Below are 7,094 nucleotides of genomic sequence, written 5' to 3'. Positions count from 1 at the left end.
AGAACTTCCCAGCTGGATCAGAACAAAGGCCTATCACAGGGATGGGCCACTTGTACACCCAACTTTTACAGGGCTGCAAGTCTCATCTTCTCTCACAAGGCTGATGGGAACTGTAGGCTGCAGATGGCCCACCCATGGTCTTTCTGGTGCAGCATCTACATAGTGTTTAATGTAGCAGCCAACATCTCTTTGTCCCCACTGTCTGCTGGTAAAAGAAACAGTCCTTTAAAAAGAGAGATTGCCCATTTCTTTCTCCAGCTGGGAGATGGAACAGCCATGCACTGAAGAGACTTATCCAACCACAGTTCACACTTCTCCCTGTGCCATAAATAATGAGGTTCATCCTTGGACATCCATAATGAAGACTAGTTTCTGTTTCCATGCTAGAGCACTTTCTAATCATTCTGGTTGCAAAGAAACTCTTGGAAGCTTGTGGGTACTGCTTGGGATTAGAAGTGGTCATGGACTGAGCGTTCTTTGTTCTTCCCATGGTAGGCAAAAACAGAATTATGCTAAAAAGAAAACTTTGGCTAAGGGGCAGTCTAGAAATGTAATAAAATAAATGAACATTGTCAAATTATGCAAACTGAGAGAAGTAGTACAAGTTTGCAGCATTTCTGCACTATTATTATTGGCATTATTTGTAGATACAATCCTGACAAAATTAGAAAAACCAAGAAGGGGTGGTGCAAACCACAAAAGAGAGGAAGAAAGAAAAAAAGAGGATAAAAACCTGTCATGCAACATGTCTATGCTCAACAATCATTTATATTGCTTTTAATTTAACAAGAAAAAGGGTAGCAAAAGGATTTTATACTTCAGTTTAGAATATATACTTCCAGTGGTCCATACAAAATGGACTGCTACTGGATATCAGTGAAAATGTAGCAAGAGCCATAAAATCTTCTGTCTACTAAGTGACCAGTGGGGGGTGTTTATCCTTCCGTACTTGAAATACAATGGCATAATCCTATCCATGCATAGGATTGTCAAACCTTTTTTCCTGTCTTAAAGAGGCAAGAGATTTAAATTTCTTCGTCTCCAAAAGGCCCTGGAAAAAAAAATTGCAAGGCCTTTTTCTATCTCAACACACCCCAGGTTTCTTTGCAACTGTACAGGGCTTTCAGTGACTACTCTTGCTGACCATCTAATACTCATGTTTGGACCCCACAGAACCCCACTCACAAGCCCTGCCAGGATGCCCATAGCTCCCTTTCCAAAGCATGCAAGATGAATATTTCCTAGCAGCAAGCAGGAAAGATGAATCTGCTTGAAGGCTTGCGTTTTGTAATGGTCTGGAGGCCCCATCAGAAAAGGTGCTGGCTGTGCTGCTCTTCCCCAGAGAAAGAACAGGTGATCTTTAATTGCCACCTGGAGTTCCACCTTCAGCACATCATTCAGTGGGGATGTGTCAGGTGTTAAGTGTCTCCTCCACTCCTTCTTGCTATAGCTTTAAAAAACAGACACATACATTCACATAGATGAACCAATTAATTTTTCCATCAGTGTTATTGCCTTTTGTTTTGAACAATCAAAACAAATCATGACAAAGAAGCTAGCAGAACTTATCCTTTCTGGTACCTGTCCACAGCTGCATCCACACATAATGCTGATTCGCAGTCGACAAACCCAGGCTTCGTTGCTGTAGCCATGAACCATCTTACAGGCAAGCAAACAAATTTTTCTTGTTCCTGGTTCCATTCAATTATTTTGTGCATATAATTATTTTGTGCAACCTATTTTTCTTGTTCCTGGTTCCATTCAATTATTTTGTGCATATGCTACCTGACAGCTAAAAGCTCCCAAGGGGGTTCACAAGAAGTGCAAAACACAGTATTAAAAACTTTTCAGCCAATGTTGTCTGTCTCTAGAGTAGTTTGGTTTTCAAGCTGCCGTAGGCAGGCGCTTCCATTGCAGGGTGGACAGCACAAACAAGCCAAGGATAAGTCATGTGTCTGGATGCGGACAACACAGCAAACAATGGCTTTGTTGTTGTTAGTTGTGAAGTCATGTCCGACCGATCGCAACCCCATGGACAACATTCCTCCAGGCCTTCCTGTCCCCCACCATCCCCTGGAGTCCACTTAAGCTCACACCAACTGCTTCAGTGACTCCATCTAGCCACCTCCTCCTCTGCCATCCCCTTCTTCTTTTGCCATCTGTTCTTCCCATCATTAGACTCTTCTCCAGGGAGTCCTTCCTTCTCATTAGGTGGCCAAAGTACTTGAGTTTCATCTTCACGATCTGGCCTTCTAAAGTGCAGTCAGGGTTGGTCTCCTCTAGGAGTGACCGGTTTGATCGCCTTGCTGTCCAAGGGACTCACAGGAGTCTCCGCAAACAATGGCTTAAAGAAGCTCAATTTTGCAAATCATAGCTTGTTCCTGGTTAACCTGCCAGGGTTTGTTTGCTGAAATGAATTCAGGTACAACCCTTGTCACAATCTCAAACTATATTATGGTTTAGCATTTTTTGCAAGCTTGGGCAGGTGGCTCTTTCTGCATCCACCTGAGGAAAGATTACAAAGAAGCCCTGGAAACAAAGAACCTCCTCAGAAGGTGGGGTTGGGCTATTTTCTTCTGCTTGTTTTTAAAAAGGCTTTTGTGACTTCCATGAGGGTCTGAAGGCCCATCAGAAAAGTTTTTATGGAGTTGTAGGTTTTTTCCTATCTAAAATGTGTGAAGGATCCCACATTTAGGTTTAAAAATAAGAAACTATTTCAGTTTAAGAAGATTTTTGAGTTTATCTCACATATCACAAATGATGCAATCTCGTTACTCAATCGTTCAAAGTCACAGTTAAAAAGTAATGATCTTTTGCAACATCCAAAGGAGATGAGAGTCCAAGGCTAAATTGTAGATTGATTTGCTGAGTTACAATCACAACGTGATTTTCCAAAAAATGCACACAAACCCCCCATGAGCCATTTTTTAAAACAAATCTCATTTGGGATGCAATCCTATGCATGTTTAGACAAAAGAAGCCTACAATGGCTGCATGCCTCACTGAGTTTGATATATCTAACTGATACAGGATTGCAGCATCAAAGCATAACTATATGGAAGCTCGCCCGGGTGTCTGGTCCAGCACTGACCGCACCCGGAGGGGAGGGGGGGGTTGCTTTAATTTATCAAGCCTCTATCTCCCTCGCAGGGCTTCCTGTTCTCTCGAGACCGGGTCTAGAGTGCCTCTCTTTGGCGTTGGGCGACCGAGACAGATTGGGGATTCTGTTGGTGTACTGTGCACCCTTCTGCGCAACAGACTCCCTGCCTGAGCTGACGGAGATCGTCTCGGACCTGGTGTTGAGGACCCCCAGGATGCTGGTCCTGGGGGAATTCTATCTCCATGCCGAGACTGTTCTGACCAGGGCGGCTCAGGACTTCATGGCCTCCCTGACAGCCATGGGGCTGTCTCAACATGTCATAGGCCTGACCCATGAACGTGGACATACGCTGGACCTGGTTTTCTCGATGGGGCAGGAAGGGGGGGATCTGAGGGTGAGGAATTTGTGCCTGACTCCCCTGTCATGGTCAGATCACTTCCTTGTGAGGTTTGAACTCGATAACGGCCTTTCCCTCTGTAAGGGTGCGGACCCTATTGTGTTGGTCCGCCCTTGGAGCCGGATGGATCCGGATGGAATCCTGAAGGCTCTGGGGAAGTTTGCTCCTGTCGATGCTCTGGTCGAACTGTGGAATGTGGAAATGACCAGGGCTATTGACACGATCGCTCCTAAGTGTCCTCTCCCACCTGGCAGAGCCCATTCATCCCAATGGTATACACCTGAACTACGGGCGATGAAGCGGGTTGGGAGACATCTAGAGTGTAGGTGGAGGAAATCACGGGATGAATCTGATCGAACACACTTGTGAGCTCAGTATCGAGCCTATGCTGTGGCGGTGAGGGCAGCGAAGAAGAAATTCTTCTCCGCTTCCATTGCCTCCTCAAAATGCCGTCCAGCGGTGCCCGGGTATGGTACTGAATCTGCCTTGGTCGCCCTGTATGATGACCTGTGCAGGGAGAGAGACAGGGAGCGTGCGTCCCCGTTGGTCCTCCTGGACCTCTCAGCGGCTTTCGATACCATCAACCATAGTATCCTTCTGGATAGGCTGGCGGGTCTGGGAGTTAGGGGCACTGCTTGGCAGTGGTTCCGCTCCTATCTCAATGGCTGATTCCAGGTGGTGGTGCTGGGGGACTGTGGCTCTGCGCCATGGCAGCTATGCCATGGAGTTCCACAGGGATCCATTTTGTCCCCCTTGCTATTTAACATCTACATGAAACCGCTGGGAGAGGTCATCAGGAGGTGTGGGCTGTGGAAACATCAGTACGCTGATGATACCCAGCTCTACCTCTCTTTTTCAACCAATCCAGGTGAGGCAGTAGCTGTACTGAACCGTTGCCTGGCCGAGGTGATGGGCTGGATGAGGGCCAATAAACTGAAGCTCAATCCAGACAAGACGGAGGTCCTGTTGGTAGGTGGTTCAGGCTTTGGGGTAGGGGACCTGGACCTTGTCCTGAACGGGGTTGCACTCCCTCTTAGGGACAGGGTTCGCAGCTTGGGAGTGCTCCTCGACCCAGAGCTGTCTTTGGAAGCTCAGGTGACAGCAGTGGCAAGGAGTGCTTTCCTTCAGCTTAGGCTGATCCATCAGCTGTGTCCCTACCTGGAGAATGACTGCCTGGCGACAGTGACACATGGTTTGGTATCTTTCCGATTAGACTTCTGTAACACGCTCTACGTGGGGCTGCCCTTGAAGACAGTCCGGATACTTCAGATGGTGCAAAATAGAGCAGCCAGGTTGCTGACGGGGACTGGGCATTATTCTCATATAACCCAAGTCCTCCACCAGCTTCACTGGCTCCCCATCGAAGTCCGGGCTCAGTTCAAGGTGCTGGTTATCACCTACAAAGCCCTTAACGGCTTGGGACCTGGATATCTAAAGGAACACCTGCTTCCTTATTTGCCCTCCCGCCCCTTGAGATCGGTGGCAGAGGCCCTCCTTGGGGAACCCTCCGTGAAAGATATTAGGAGGGTGAGTACCCAGAGGAGGGCCTTCTCTGCGGTGGCACCCCACTTATGGAATGCACTCCCCAGAGAGGTCCGCCTGGTGCCGTCGTTATTTGCTTTTCAGCGCCAGGCCAAGACCTTTTTATTTAAACGATATTTTAATAATTGTTAATATTATTTATTCATTTTAAATTTTTAGCCAGGATGAATCCAGATTTTATATATATTTATCTGTATGATTGTTTATTTATGATGTTGGAAGCCATCCCGAGGCTTATTCGAATGGGATGGCATACAAAAATTCCAAATAAATAAATAATAAATAAAATAATAAGTTTGGACAGACAGAAAGCATACAACACCCAGCATGCCCCCACCACCATTGCTGGGGCTTGTAGCCCTTTTTTGTATGGGTGAACTTCCACAGTGTTTAGTGAGTGAATGTATATATGTATAAAAGAAAACTTTTTTTGTTATTATTTAAACTCTTTGACATATTTTCTTAGTTTCTCAATTACTCTTTTTTCTTTAGAGCTATAAACTTGCTCTCCTAAGCCAGGCTACCAATGAAACCATTTATAGTTGCTTAATCATCCAAATTTTAATCATTAAGCCAAAGCAACCATTTTTGCCACTTGTGGCAGAAAGGCAGCCTGGGCTGACGTTTGTTCACAACAGCTGCAAAGATTTCTCTGGCTGACCAGAGTTGCTCCTAGGACCTCAATGCTCTGTGCCCTGCAGAAATGCCATAACAAACTGCAATTGATGGTATCAAAATAAAATGTATAATAATACCTTATGAAATATAATACCACCTTATCTCGCTGGGCTACAGGAAGGGTCCCAGGAGCAATGTAGGTTCTTTGAACAGTTCAGGAGTGCTATAGAAATCTAAACATTAGAAAATGGCCACTGTTTCATGATGCAAACTTCAAAGGGTCCAGAGTGGGCCTCATCGAGTTGTATGGGATTTCTAAGGTGTTCTGGCCTGCAGGAAAGCTTCCATTTCATTGTCTCAGTGGGGAAACTGGTGAGTTTATACAGTGGCAATATGGGAAAGGAGTAGCCAGCGATGATGTGCTTTTTTCCCCCCCATGCATTAGGCATGAATTATGCCCCAATTCTTGTGTGCTGCTCTTGGGATGGGTTGAAGGAGACTATGCAGTATCGTGGGATACCTTCTTCACATTATGGGCTGTAACTTGGCTCTACCTTCCTCAAGAAGACCTCTTGTCCAGTTTTGGAGGATCCTCCCTCCGTCCACACACACCACAGCTCACCCCACGCAACAAAGTCTCCTGACTCTCCTTAGCAAATGCAGGAGACTATAGGTGCTACCCTGGGGAGGGAAGGAAAGGGAAGGAAGGTGCAGGTAGGGAAAGCCGTGCCTGCCAGTGCAGTGCCAGGTCATGGTTCCTGCAGCCGAATCCTACATGTATTGGGAGTAAAAGGTATTAAGTTCAGTAGTGTTTCCTCTCAGGGAAGGGGGAATAGCAGTGCAGTCTTACAGTAGCATCCGGTTAGTCAAACCAGAACATAAAGGGAACAAAGCTGGCCATGACTGACAAGTCTTGTTCATTTCAGTGGGTCGACTCTAGAAGGGACCAGCACCGAGTTGCTATCCTGTGCCTTTTGGAGTAAGGCATAACCCAAGGGCATCTCTCTCTGACTCTCACACTCAGCTTTCCCTTCCTGCGGCGCCCACACCTCCGTAAAACTGGCAGGTACCCGCCCCCTCCCGCAATGTTGGTACTTTGTGTATTCAGTAGTGGCTCGAAATGTGATGGGTCTACGCGGGAGCAATATCTAACCTGGCTACCGCGGGGGCTCGCCACTGATCCTGAGCATGTGGTTGGGGCATAACGGGAGGGGCACTGTGGACTTGCCTGCGCGACCCTCTTTCTCTCCCTCCCGTTGGCCGATCCGAAGAGTGAGCGGTGAGGGCGGGAGAAATGAAGGGGGGGAGGATAGGAAGCGGGCGCGCTGGCGACTGGGGGATGTAGTCCCGCTCGGGGCGGCGCTGCGTAACCCGGCCGGGCGCACCGACTACCCTTCCCGGCGGGCCGCGCGCCGGGCGCATGAGCGGTGCGCTGCG

The sequence above is a fragment of the Varanus komodoensis genome, unplaced genomic scaffold, assembly GCF_004798865.1.
Source record: "Varanus komodoensis strain SLA01 unplaced genomic scaffold, ASM479886v1 scaffold77, whole genome shotgun sequence".
Lineage (NCBI taxonomy): Eukaryota > Metazoa > Chordata > Lepidosauria > Squamata > Varanidae > Varanus > Varanus komodoensis.
This window is presented reverse-complemented; position numbering follows the sequence as displayed.